This window comes from Watersipora subatra, chromosome 2 (assembly GCF_963576615.1).
Source record: "Watersipora subatra chromosome 2, tzWatSuba1.1, whole genome shotgun sequence".
NCBI lineage: Eukaryota > Metazoa > Bryozoa > Gymnolaemata > Cheilostomatida > Watersiporidae > Watersipora > Watersipora subatra.
This window is the reverse complement of record NC_088709.1, coordinates 72943863-72957978: the sequence shown is the minus strand read 5'-3', so window position 1 is coordinate 72957978 and position 14116 is coordinate 72943863.

Genomic DNA, 14116 nt, shown 5'->3' with positions numbered 1-14116 from the left:
AAAAAACTCCACTTGATCTGCGTCATTCTGATCATCATCTTCTGATTCTACATTTTCGAAGCCTGCATAACTCCCATTTAGATCAGGCAACATTTTGTAGAAAACAACACAAAAAAGGAATAACTTCTCGGTTTTTTCTTCCAAAGCACCTGTAGACAAGAAAGAAGTAGTTGTTTTAGCAGTGAGTCTTTTAGACTTCGTATTGTGAACGTAGAAAAGAATGATAAAAATAAATTATAGTTGAAATTTTTTGGTGATACGCTTTAGCAAAGACGATCATAGATTGTGTTCTATATGTGCATTTGTTTTTGGGGTGTCACAATTGCGGGGACGTGCGGTCTCCATCACATTAGATAATAACTAATTGAGTCAAACGCTACGTTTCACATGATTGGATGATGGATTAAGTTTCAGCATTCCCATTGGTGAATTCGTTTCACACACATTTTTGCAATAGCGTATTTATCCGATTTTTGCAAATAATGCAGTTGAAAAAAGTCTCTGTACACAGTTATATGTAAATGCACCAGCATTTTTTGCTTTTAAAACATTATTCTGAGTATTTATCTGTTGTAAGAAATAATTTATGTTTTGCTAAACGTAGTAAACTACAAAAAACAAATAGGGTAAAAGTTGGCCTTCATCAGTAAATTGTGTTTACTTTTCCTTTAAAAACAGTGTTCTGGCTGTTACGTTGCTAAGCAGTGTTCAACATTTATATTTTTTACTAAGTGCTTCGAGAATAAAAGCCTTAAACAAGCAAAATGACTGATTAAATACTGCCAAAAAAGTAAAACTGTCCAACAATTAAAAAGTTTCTAAGAATTTAACGCAATGGTCAAACAGGAAGATTAACACCAATTTATTTTTGCCATTTTTTCATTAATGTAGAGCAGATCTAAGTAAGTGAGAGTATTATGCAAATAGGAAAATATATGCAAACTATGAACCACTCCATACTTTTGTGCATGACTTAAGGTTAGGATAGCGGCTGTTGATTCCTTTTGTCAGTAGATTGTTCAACACACTTCTGCTGCCTGACTGTCAATAACAGTTATTCAATATAATCAAAATCATTAATAACTTTATTTGCAGTGAAAAAAGAAAAATAGGAGTCTGATCACCTACATGAAGACTTTGCAAAGTATTTATTGGTGTAAATCTGTCGGCTCGGTTTTAACCTTGTATTCACTTTAGCTCATGAATAATATTTTATGTTCATACAAAGTTAAACAAAGGTTGTAACTCTCCATAATAATTACAAATGAACCATGGAAAATAAAAGAATAAACTGTAATTAAAAACCACTTACTCGGGAATATCTATGAAAAGATAACTTTACACAAACCGAATAGTTTAGAAAATTATTAACGTAAATTGGGTCAAACCAGTGCAATGACGTTAGTAACGGTTTTCTGAGCAAAGGGAATACACAATGACAAAGATGTTATAAAGTATTTATTAGTAATAGAGAAACGTTGCTACTGAATCTGTAGTCATATCCATGCCAGCTTATAAATAATAAAATTGCTATATAAAAAGAGTGAGCAGAAGTTATGGTAGCACAGCAAAGCTTGTGATTAATAATGTAGGAATGACGTCTGAACTAAGAACTTGTTATACTAGTATCAATGCTTTGATACCTTTGTGTGTCTCAAACGGTATGAATCTATCATTTACTAGTTAGTTAACAAAATGCCTTGTACCACCTGGCGGGTTATATATCTTGTAATCATATTCTACTGGATAAAGCTTGAATTTGTGGTGGGCCAGAGCTCTTGTTGTAAGTATATACACTGTAGTATGCTTGTATGCCAATTCTCTGCTTGCTTCAACTTATGTTCATAACAGACAAATGCATGCTGTTTGAATTATATGATATAAAGAATTATGACTGTATAATCATACAAGTAGTAAGTCCAGCAGTCTCTGAGACTTTTTGAATTTTCAATCAGATACCAACATGCGAGGGTTTAATACGCTGGTTCTTAAGAACCGAACAGCATTTGGAAGCCAAATATTTTTGGTGATTAAGTAGAAGACACAGAGCATATGCACACAAAGTTTAGCCAAACTGACAAAAATGTGGAAAAGCTTGTCAGGCTAAAATTTTGATGTGTAACCTTATAAACACAGGCAAATTCCTCGATCTTAGGTAGTAATAACAACTTTCCACCAATTTGGAGCTGAATATAACTCTAAAGACGTAAGGTTTTTGAACTCAATAAAAACATACAAAAATCAAATAGTTTATAGTAAATTTGTTTTACTCTTTCGAAGAATTTTAACATCACATACACATATTTCAAAGGCGTGATAATGTATAGATAATCTAAAAAACATAAGGATTGATGCATGTTGAGCTTAACAGAGTGTGTGTATTTGTTATGAATAGAAAAATATTTGTTTTAGATTTAGGCTTTGGATGTTGAGAAGATGAAGCTTTCTAATTTTGTTTATTTTTGATCTTCATTACTAAGGATATCAATAAGTATGTCATTAGAATTTCATGTTTTGAGTGGAGGTGGAGCGAGGCAGATTTTGTAAGTTTGAGACGAGATTCGAGACACTGTCTTGTAAAAATTCGAGGCTCGAGACACGAGACACGAGACACGAGACAGTAAAATAATGAGCATTTGGTGATGAGTTCACTACACAAAGACAATTGCACTTGATATATAAAATTGATAAACCTCTTTTTGAATTGAATTTTATCCTGGAGTAAACGATGTAAATACAACATTTTAATAGCGTTATGCGGGTATTTTCTGTAAACAAAAGTGACACAAACTACTCTAAAATAGCGAAGTTATATATTTCTGAGAATTTTGAGCTTTATTGATAATAATTGTTATAAACATACTGTTTTCTACATGTATATTTTGATCATCTATTGAATAAGTCTTACTTTATATTGTAACGAATTGTGTAATAAAACTGATAGCTGCCGATCTCCAAAGAATTACCACAACTGAAAGAACACACGATAACACTTTCATTCTTACTGTTTCTTTTTGGTTGTGTTTTACCAGTAGTATGTGAATTATATTTAAATTGTATTCTTGAAATTATACGAATTACCGTATATGTTTTTATATTGAACTAACGATAATATCATTGTTACCCGGAACACGAACTATGGTCGACATGGCCTTTAGTTTGTTTCTCCGTGTCCGGGCAAGTTTTACGCGCAATTATTGTATATAAAAAAGGCCCAAATTTTATGAAGGGCAGTTGGTGTTTAGACACAATGCAATAAAATACAGATATTTTACCTTCAACAGTTTTATTTATTAAACCGGATTGTCCGGAGGGTAAATGGATACGACCTGGTATCTGGTTTAATGACATATAACCGAACTACAATATATTAACAGGGCCATTGTCAGGTCCACATGATAAGATTCGATGGCCAACATAATCAATAATAGCAGGTAGTAACGAATCGGTTATAACTTTATAGGCAGTTGCCCGCAATCCATTACAATATATGGAGTTGTTGTTACCGCAAGAAACCATGTTTCAACAGCCGTACGCAGCCCTTTTAGTTCTATTTCCTGTCTCAAGTTTTACAATAGTTATGTCGAGACAAGATCGATCCGGGATGAGACAGGTCGATAATCGAGATGTCTCATGTCTCGTTTCATCTATAGTTTGGAGGGCAGTCATTTACAATTTTTTGAATGGTTAATATTGTTTCTATTAATTTGGTTATATTCTAAAAAACTAACACTTCAATAAACATGAAACTTTGGAATTTTACTGAAACTGTGCACCACACCAAGCGATGTAATATTTGTAATCCGGCGTAAACTCCAAGTTTAAAAGTGCAAATACACTATTGTTCTTTTGGCAGCCATTTTTATCTTTACATTAGTTAGAAGTATTGTAGTTAGTTTGCCAATAATTTAAAAAGTAATAGCTTAATCAAATTTTAATTTTAGAAAGATAGTAAAAGCACATATCACACTAACCAACTACGCTTTTGTAGTCATGCGTAAATTAAAAGTATAGAAACACAAAAGGAAAGTATAAAACAAATTTTACTTTTGTGTGTGATATGGTAAGAAAAGCTTTCTCAGAGTTACCTCGGCCCAGGCTTTAAATTGTTTAGCAGATTACTAGACACAAAAACACACTCATACATATATGTACACATGCATACATAATGAACAAATAGGATTTAATCACATAGATGTATTGTGAATGTATAAAGTTTGTTTAGTAAAAGTTTTATCTGGGCAATTAACGACTACAGGTTTATATTTTTCTGATGTAATAATGGTTTAAACTAGCTGTCATATTTTGCTGGATTTTAAATATAATAAGCTGATTTTATTATAAACTAAAACCTTGGCAGTTTAGCATGCCATGAAAAATTCTCAAATATGACATGAAAAATTATTAGTTGATGTTTGTTTTTCAAACCTCACCTATATTATCTAGGTTTGCTTTTTTTATGAAACACAAAATACTATTTGCACAACTATTCTGATGTGCCAGAAGGTTGTCAGTCAGCCCAGGTGCTAGATTATTAGTTTACTGAGGTGAATGCTTTGAACTTGCATGCCATATAATGCAATTTTTCATCTTGACTGTTGACTCTAGCTTCAAAAGGCAGACCGATATGGCTTTCATGGTAGCAAAGGTTTAGTCTGGTTAGATGATTTTGAGAGCTTTCATATTAATGAACATAAGAACTATCAAAACTGTGGTAAACATTTTATATGAGTGATATCAAAATATTGTGTTGAAACTGTTGTTTTTTGCATGCAGACATGCTATTGCTATGATAACCTGCTACTACAAACTTGAAAACACAAAACAAACATTTAAAAATTTATTTTAATTCAAAACAATCAAACCTAATAAAACTGAGGATTAAATGCGGAAGTTATGCTATTTATTTTTTAATGTTTCTACTCTCTAAGAAGCAGAAGTGAATATTGTTTACTTTTAGATGATGGAGGATTTAGACCAGAATTTTACATCGGAATAGTAAAACCAGATCATCAACAGACCATAGCTAGACGCGATTACTGTATATCACTCTGTTCCATTAACCAGACTTGCGCTGTGGTACAGTATAATTCAGAATCTTCTGTTTGCTACACATCTGGTCTTCCTTCAGTTTTCTCTTCCCCTTTGAGTATTGAGGCAAGATTGGCAGCATTTGTCAAAAATTCTCACACCGACCATCTCAATGTCATTGATGTTGAAATTGAAGAAAACCTCGCAATTGGTGAGTTGCTACATAAATATTGGGTTAACACAAATACATAAGCCTTTTCGTTGTTTATTAAATACGCTAAATTCATTTAAAAATGAGCTTACACAAATTTTAAAGATGTTTTTAACAAAAATATCAGTATTTTTTGTCATTTGAAATTGTTTTGATGTTTGAGGTAATTTGAAAGTCAGGTCGTTTCAGGATTAAAACCACAAAACTTGATTCTAGTTAAAAAGCGCAGACATAGGCAAAAGCACAATTTGAACGTCTATAATTAGAAAGAGGCTGACGGAATAGAAACATGTAATACTGCAACTTGAACGCAATAGACAATAATAATAACAAAAGAGACAGGTGGCTGCATAACTGGTGATGTCATATCATCCCATGCCTTTTGCTGCGGCGTTTTACCCGCGATTAATGTTCTTGATTTTAATCTTGAAAAGTTCTGGCACTCAGAACAGCTCAAATATCAAAAATATTTGCAAATGATAAAAAATAGCGACAATTTTTGATAAAATCTACAAACAGTTTGTGTAAGTTTATATTTAAAGGAATTTTTTTGCAAAAAACAAGACAATTGCCATAATTATAAGCAAAAGATCACTTTGAAGTATTACAAAAATTTCAAGTGTGGTAATGGCACACATACAGCAAGTTACAAACCGTTAGTAAAACCAGCAGTCAACCATATTGATTAAAACTAGGCGGTATGAATAGTAAGCATCTATGAACATAAAGCTCCTCAATCATTTATAAACTTTGCGACATACAGCAGTTGTATTGGTCTACCTTTGTATACCAATACAAATGAAGTATGACGCAAAGTTCATAAAGGATTGATGAGCGTTATGTTCATAGATATACTATAGCTCTTCGTACTGACTAGCTTAAATCAATAAATCTGATTACTGGGTTTATCAGCGGTTTGTTATACAACTGCAGTTTGATTAAACTCACTATTATTATTATTCAAGTGGTATTTCAGTTTGTTTTTTCTAGTAACTTAGATACCACCTTTGGATATATTTCAATAACTCTTACATTATTGTCTGTTTTAGCAATGTATTATATAGGTTGCTACAGAGATTCTAATTACAGAGACTTTCCATTTGAAGTTTCCATACCTCAAGTGCACCAAACTTTGTGCATCAGCAACTGTAAGGAAGAAGGTTTGTGTATTTTACTTTCTCCAATGTGCCTATGTGAGGGAACATAGCATCAGAGTTGTAAGCATGAAGTAATAGATTAAACATCTTTCTTATCTATCACAGGTGTTGGCTAGCCTATAGTCAGTATTATAAAATTATATTAATAATCATAATAGCTATTAGTATGAGATTTGTATAAAAAAGTTCATTTCGAGAACTAAGACTGAATAAAAGAAGTGTTGCCAAAGCAATAAACAATTAAAAAGTAGTCATGTTCAGTTTCACAGCTCGCAGTCAGCCAAAAGAACACAGCTTACAATTAGATAAACAGCAAAAAGTAGTTCCTTGCAAAAGTACAAAAGTTTTTAGAGAAGTTTGAAGGATTTTTGGTGAACTTTACCAATAAAAGGCAGATATCAGTGACAGAAAAGACACAGAAACATCCTTTAAAGAACCAACAACATAAAACTAGTGTAAAAAGCTGACTCTACAAAAGTGATGATAGCTTAAAAAACCTGATTAAGCTCCATGCTTGTATAGAATAGGAGTGTGACACAATAAAAAAACAATTAATATTGCAAAGTCATATGTAGTAATAGAGAGGCTGAAACAAAGTCTAAAAAACGAATAAGGCGCCTTGATGATAAAAAAATAAAAACGACAAAATCAGTGATTATATAAAACTTTCATAAAAATCTAAAAAATAAAAACGACAAAATCAGTGATTATATAAAACTTTCATAAAAATCTTATTTATCAATGAGCAGTTTGATGCACTGATGCGAAATCTTATTTATGAGTTTATGCAAAGCATCTGTAGTAAAAAAAAAGCGGAAATCAAGTTTACTTCAGCTAAAGATTGTGAGATGAATTAACACAGATCAACGAAAAAACAAACAAAGGAATAAGCAAGCTACCACCGGGCAGTGCATGTAGCTGTTATTGTTTATAAAAGCACACACACTAAGCATAATAGCGCTCTGCTTTTTTATCAAAAAAAATTAAATACATATGAAAACAATAACAGTCTGTGTAATCTGATATTGGTGTTAGCCGTCCATTCAGACAGAATTCAATCTTTCGAGAAAATTGAGGTTGTGAAATATTCAGCGGCTTCTTGTTGGTGTCTTCCTCAGACCACACGGTAGAGTTGAGTTCATAGCTACCTTCTTTCAAGCTCAGTTTAGTTTAATTGAGCTGTCTCTGGGAGTGGAGGAGCTGTTTTTGTTTTAGCAAATCAATTCATGACAGTTAGTAGGCGATGGATTGTCCTGGCAGTAGCAGCATCCATAGCTATGATTTTTGATCCAGTTATGAGTTTTTCTGATTGTTGACTTAGTCATCTTTCTTTATGTCAGACTAGCTGCATTACCCGTGTTCGGGAAAAGATTTACGTAAATCAATAGTTTTATTGAGAGTTGTCTTTCATACCGTAAAACAACTCCAAATATGCAATCTACTGAAATTTTTGTGCTGATCTGACTGCATACACATATGCAGTTGTACATGTCAATAATGTTGGAGAGACCAATGGAAATATGGAATGTGTTTTACAGCTAGTCTACAATGCATCAGTCTCGAATCACTCAAATCGGAGTTGTCCTAATTTTGTACACATAACTGATAATGAAACTGACATTGCTAGGCAAACTGACATTCTTCAAACTGGCAGTATTGAGAAGTTTTACATATTTTAAGAAATTCTAGAAAATATTTTGCTATTGCACTGCTTAGCTATTGCCAGCATTTATTGAATTGAGACTTCTGCATGCTTGAAACACTAATCATGACTCACCAGTTCTTCGTCTATAGCCTGTGTTTTGACATTGTATATACCAACTGTGCAGCAATAATGCGGTTGTTGATAAAATTTATTATCAACTAGAAATTCCACTGTCATACAGCCCACGACCAAAGAGATGGCCAGAGATATTGGCAAAAAAATAAAGGGTACTGATGGTTGAGAAATGCAATATTAGCAATCAAATGGCTCTGCAATGCAATAGGATAACTGCAATGGTAGCTGTAATGTACTGGGTGTGGGTGTTATTATATACAACAATAAGCAATAATGAATGGAAAAGATGTTTATATTTTCCCCTTGCAATAGGAGAAATGCAATAGTGGCCAATATTAGAAGTAAAATGCACTGATATTCTTAGAATAATCAATTTTATTAATATAGTAATAATAGACAAACAATACACAATTTTGTTTACATTTCAAAACGTCATAGGTAGCAATATCGAGAAGTTGTGATATTTATATAGGTTTTTAGAAAATTTATTTAAAAAGTGTTTGGTCATGACAAACAACAACAATGAAAGGAAAGTATTACACGTTTATATCTCTCCCTTGCAATAGGAGAAATGCAATGTTGGCCAATATAATAAGTAAAATGCACTGGTATTATTAAAATAACCAATATTGTTAATATAGTAATACAGCAATAATAGAAAACCTATGAGCGTTCACGCGTCTCAAAGATTTCTGAAAACTGCAGCAAAATAAAAGCTGTTATAAAAGTGTTATAAAACTGTAGGCCTAATTTACTGTAATGTATGTAATCCAACAACAATAAAGAAATATGTTTATTATAACTCTGAAATGCAAAATTAGAAGTAAAATGGCAAGCTACTGTGTACTATACACAGTTTGAAAGTTGGTTGCGTTGAATGTAGAATGTTTTGATAAGCGATCTTTAACAGAAAGCGAGTAAGAATATTCACGCGTATAAAACTGTAGCAAAATAAAAAATGTTCTCGTCATGAAGGGGCGTTGTAGTTTGGCCCTAGCTTGTACATAAGTTGTAAAGAATTTTGGCTAACGTTTCAAATAATGAAACCTTTGGTGATTGGACAAAAAACACAGGCTGATAAACTGTGTACCACAATTTCGTACCTGTAAATCGGTCTACGCCTCAAACGGTCCACGTTTATTACAGAAACCTTCGAATAAATTCGATTACAAGTTAAAAATGCCATAGACTGATGAAATGAGCACGGTTTTCTCGTGAAATGCGCACTGCTAAATAGTTCTACAATCGGTCGCACGGCTTTATTGGCGTTTCAATTTTCGGTCTTAACTTTTATTAAACCGAGCTTTTCAAGCTTTTTGTGGCAATTTTCGTTCAAATTAATCTGTCTATTTGTGTATAATCCGATCAGATGGGTAAGTTTTAAGATAATATCGTAGGTTTACAAAGACTTGGTAACATATTTAAATAGGTTTAAATGTGTTTTGTATCATTTTTATACTTTAACGACTTTAAATTCCGAAGCTTAAATTTTTTGATGAAATTTCTTGACGAGGGTTCGTCTCATTGTTGATGAATAATTTTCGTAAGTTGTGTGCACATGCATTTATCATAAAACTCCCACACTTCCGCTCCGCTCGTGTGGTCGTGGGATAAAATCTACTATATAAACTACATATATGGCCTCTCGCCTTTCCAACGTAAGGCATTACATTTGGAGCATTTTTGGACATTCGTCCCATTAAAAAATTCAACCCTACACTGTGTTGCAGGACTGTAGTCAAGTGCGAAGTTTTCTGTCCATACACGGCGCCTGGTAGCAGCTGCTGTAGTTAGTGCATCTCGCTGTTGTCGCCGTTTCATCCGCTCTGAAAATTCAGCTCGCCGAGCAGCTGTTGTAGCTAGTGCATCATGTTCTTGTCGCCACTGCATCTGCTCGGAGGTTTCTGCACGTCTGGCCGATGTAGCGGCTGCTCTGAGCCGTTTGAGTTACTGCTGGGGTCGGTTTAGTAGTCTCTGCACTTCTAGCGGCTGCAGCATCTATTCCGGCCCGCTCTCGATGTACCCGTGTTTGTTCGGCGGTTTCTGCTCTTCTAGCAGCTGCAGTAGCAGTTCCGTTTCGTTGTGGGCGTAGCTGCGTTTGCTCTGCAGTTTCTGCTCGTCCTGCTGCTGCCTTGCGAATTCGATCTCTTTCTCTATGGGAATCAATCTGTTTTTGCGTTTGGGCAGTAGGCTTTTTGGAAGGCATTGTACTGCTTCAAGCATTTCTAAAATTGAATGAGATGGTGTGCTTTTTTGGAATATACGCTGCTCGCTTTTTTCTCACCGTCGCCTATCGCCAGGCTCGGAGTGCCCGTGCAAGTTCTGTAGTAGCTGTAGTTCTGTAGTACTCGTAGCTAAAAAAAAAAGTAAAAATAACTCAGCTGCGGAAGGAAATGAACATGTTTATTATCACAAACAGTGGCAAATCCAACGTTTTCAACCCTTTCACTGAAGTAGACTCACTCATGTGTTTTCTATGGTCGACCGCCATAGACACATTTTTGCGACTTTCCCAGCAATTGCTAGTAACTGAATTATATTATTTGTTGATAACATAACCAACGATCTTTAAGACTTGTATGGAGTGACAGTGTTGTCCAAAGATTTCTCTATAAAATTAGCCTGAAATTTAATTTTAAATCTTTGTTTGAGAATTTCCAACTTTACCACTTAGGGTGCATGCACCGCTATAGCGGCTTCGAGTATATCGTTCTCAAGTTCATCAGCTAGTTTTTAGGCTTTGCGTAGTTGCACTACTCATCCATCTATATTTAGAGCCTGCTTACAGTTACACTCTATCTACAAAGCTAAGCATGGCCTTCAGATATGTTTGCAGACATCGGACTGGTCAAACAGCTATGATCAAATGAAAGCATTTCGAGTAATTTGCGTTCAAAGTTCAACATCTCGATTAGTTAGTAACAACGCGTAGTGGCTAGTAGTTGATGCGTATAGGCTTCAATTCAGCGATAGAAATGGCAGACTTCCAGTAGAGTGGTGACGAAGATAAGTTAACAGCTATGGAAGAGACTGTAGATTGCATCGTATACACAGTATAATGTTTTAATTGTTTGTTATTATATTTACTTTTATACATTTTCATGCTACCCTTATTAGTCAAATATGTTCGTAGAACACGAATTTTAACAAAACCGCTATTTCATGCTACTTTCAATATTTATCATTTTTAATTTTTGAAATAAAGAAAATACAATCAGATACAGAATTTTCTCTGCTTTCCGAAAAATATAGGTGTTCTACGTAAAAATGTGAGTGCTTCTACGGTTAAAATGACTTTTGTTGACCCATGTCATAATCTGTAGAGTATCATGATTTAATTGTACCTGAACGCGAAATTGGATTATGCAATTGTACCCGAAGTGGTTAAAAACAACCATTTTTGTGTAAGTTTTGAAAATGCCACCGAGTTAGAAAACAATTACTTATGTTCATAACATAGCCGATTCAGATTTGTGTGATTACACATATAATCAAAAAAGCAATAACATAGTAAATAGCAATAACATACCACAATACTAACCTTTTTGATTTAGAAATTTAGTAGGTAAAACGCAGTAGCAGTACCCGTGCAACTTTCGTAGTAGCTGTAGTACTCGTAGCTGGAAAAAAATAAAAGTAACTCAGAAGGAAGTGAACATGTTTACTATCACAAACAGTGGCAAATCCAACGTTTTCAACCCTTTCACTGAAGTAGACTCATTTATGCGTTTTCTATGGTCGACCGCCGTAGACACATTTTTCAATTTTACCAGCAATTGCTAGTAACTGAATTTTATTATTCGTTGATAATATAACCAACGGTCTTTAAGACTTTTATAGTAGTGACAGTGTTGTCCAAAGATTTCTCTATAAAATTAGCCTAAAATTTAAATTTAAATCTTCGTTTGAGACTTTCCAACTTGAAAACAAAGATTTTTTTGCGAGTTTATCAAATGCGTCCGAGTTAAAAAACAAATCACTACCTATGTTGATGACACATGACAGATAATTAAAATGCACAAAGTATAGATACAACGATTTTTTTGTGTAGCAGTGCTTGCTAACATGTTGGCAAAATGAAATATATAACCAAAACAAACGTTATAGTTGGAGTTTGAAATTGAAAAAATATCGTATACATATTAAGCAATATCGGCAAAATGGCTGGCAGTAGGCCGATAGCTAAATTTGTACACAGACGCAAGTGAAAGGTTTATGTAGTGGAAGTGTGGCAGTTCGTAGACAATACAACATTGATTAAGGAATACTTACCTTTTTATGTAGGAATGTAATAGGTGAGAACTGCGTTTTCTAGTGGCCGCAAGAAACCAACGTTCGCGTGACCTTCTCGGTACACGTTGGCAGTAAATATTAATCGCATGTAAATTACTATTCATTAATTTAATTTATTTAATGATTAGTACATTTGTATAGCTGTATATGCCGCAGAACTCAGGACGGCGCTTTCTAACACGACAGCAATTTTGCTGTTTCAAACGCACCAATGTCGTTGGGCGCCGTAAAGAGGCGCGCTAACCAGATATGACGTTTCCGTGTAAAAACGATGATGATTAGGTTAGAGGCGTGTACTAACCGGAGATTCCCGTTAACGCGCCCAAGATACCTAGTAGCGGGTAATAGTCGGAAAAGTACGGTACTCTATAAGGCGGACAATCAATCAATCACACACACAGACAACGATTGCCCTTTATATAGTAGATGACTGCTTAGTTCTGTGGCAGTTATCAGATGCAAGTTACATTTTCTGTTTATAATTATATTCACATGCTGCAAAGCGATTTTTAATTTCATTGTACAGCATTAGTGCTTGCGGAAACGCAGGTGAGATGGTTTGAAGTTGTTTTCCCATCAATAGTTCAGCAAATATTGAGAACACCATAATATCAGTATTTAGCCTGTTTGTAGAGTTTGATTGTGAAAGTACAGTATTCATTCTTTCACTATTCTGCATCTGCTTCTGAATTGTTTTTCTCTCTGCTGTGTTGTTGATAGGAATGCCAACGTATACAGCAAATGCTTGCAAGAGAATGTGATGAGCGCCTTCACAAATGTTTCTAGAAAAACAGCTTTCAGCCAGTTCACCTAGAAGTAAATAATTGTATTTATCTGGTTACATTCTAGATGTTTGTTCACTTTTTCAGTGAACTGGTGTATATTACACACATTGTCGTTGCTACCTGATTTGTTTACTATCAGAGAACTCAAGATTACCTGGGGAATCAGGTTTAGATATATTGTTCACTATTGATTTTAGACTGGCTCATTCTATTTTTGGTCTTCTTCATCTTGCCTGTTTGTGTAAAAGCATTTAATGAACACAAAAACATAATTAGCGTAATTAGTAAATTGTATTGTTAATTTGCTGTATAAACAGATAAATCTTTATCTGTCACCCAATATTAAATGAATGAAATGAATTTTTCATATGGTTGATGGCTTTAAGCTATTTAAAAGAATAAAAACCCTAAAAAACTGTAAAGTCAGGCATATTTTGAATATGGATGATGTAAAATTAAATAGAAGGTTCAGAAAACTGAAAGAACTGCCATGCACTATTAAAGAAATCCGAACAGATTCAACACTAAAACCGAAAAATAAAAGAGAATAATGATGAAGCCAAGCCAAACAAACAGAAAATAAAAAATATTCATGATGTTTATTGCAAATATCTTGTGGTGTCAAAAACTCATAAAGCACATATAATAAAATTTACTTCAAAATATCACGAATAAATAGCATATTTTAAATCTTTTGCAAGTATTTGTGGTGTCAAAAACTCATAAAGCACATATAATAAAATGTACTTCAAAATATCACGAATACATAGCATATTATAAATTTTTTCCTCGTCTGAACCTATTTATTCAGAAATACAATTTTCGAGTTTTAGAGTCAACTATATAACACCAAACTAAG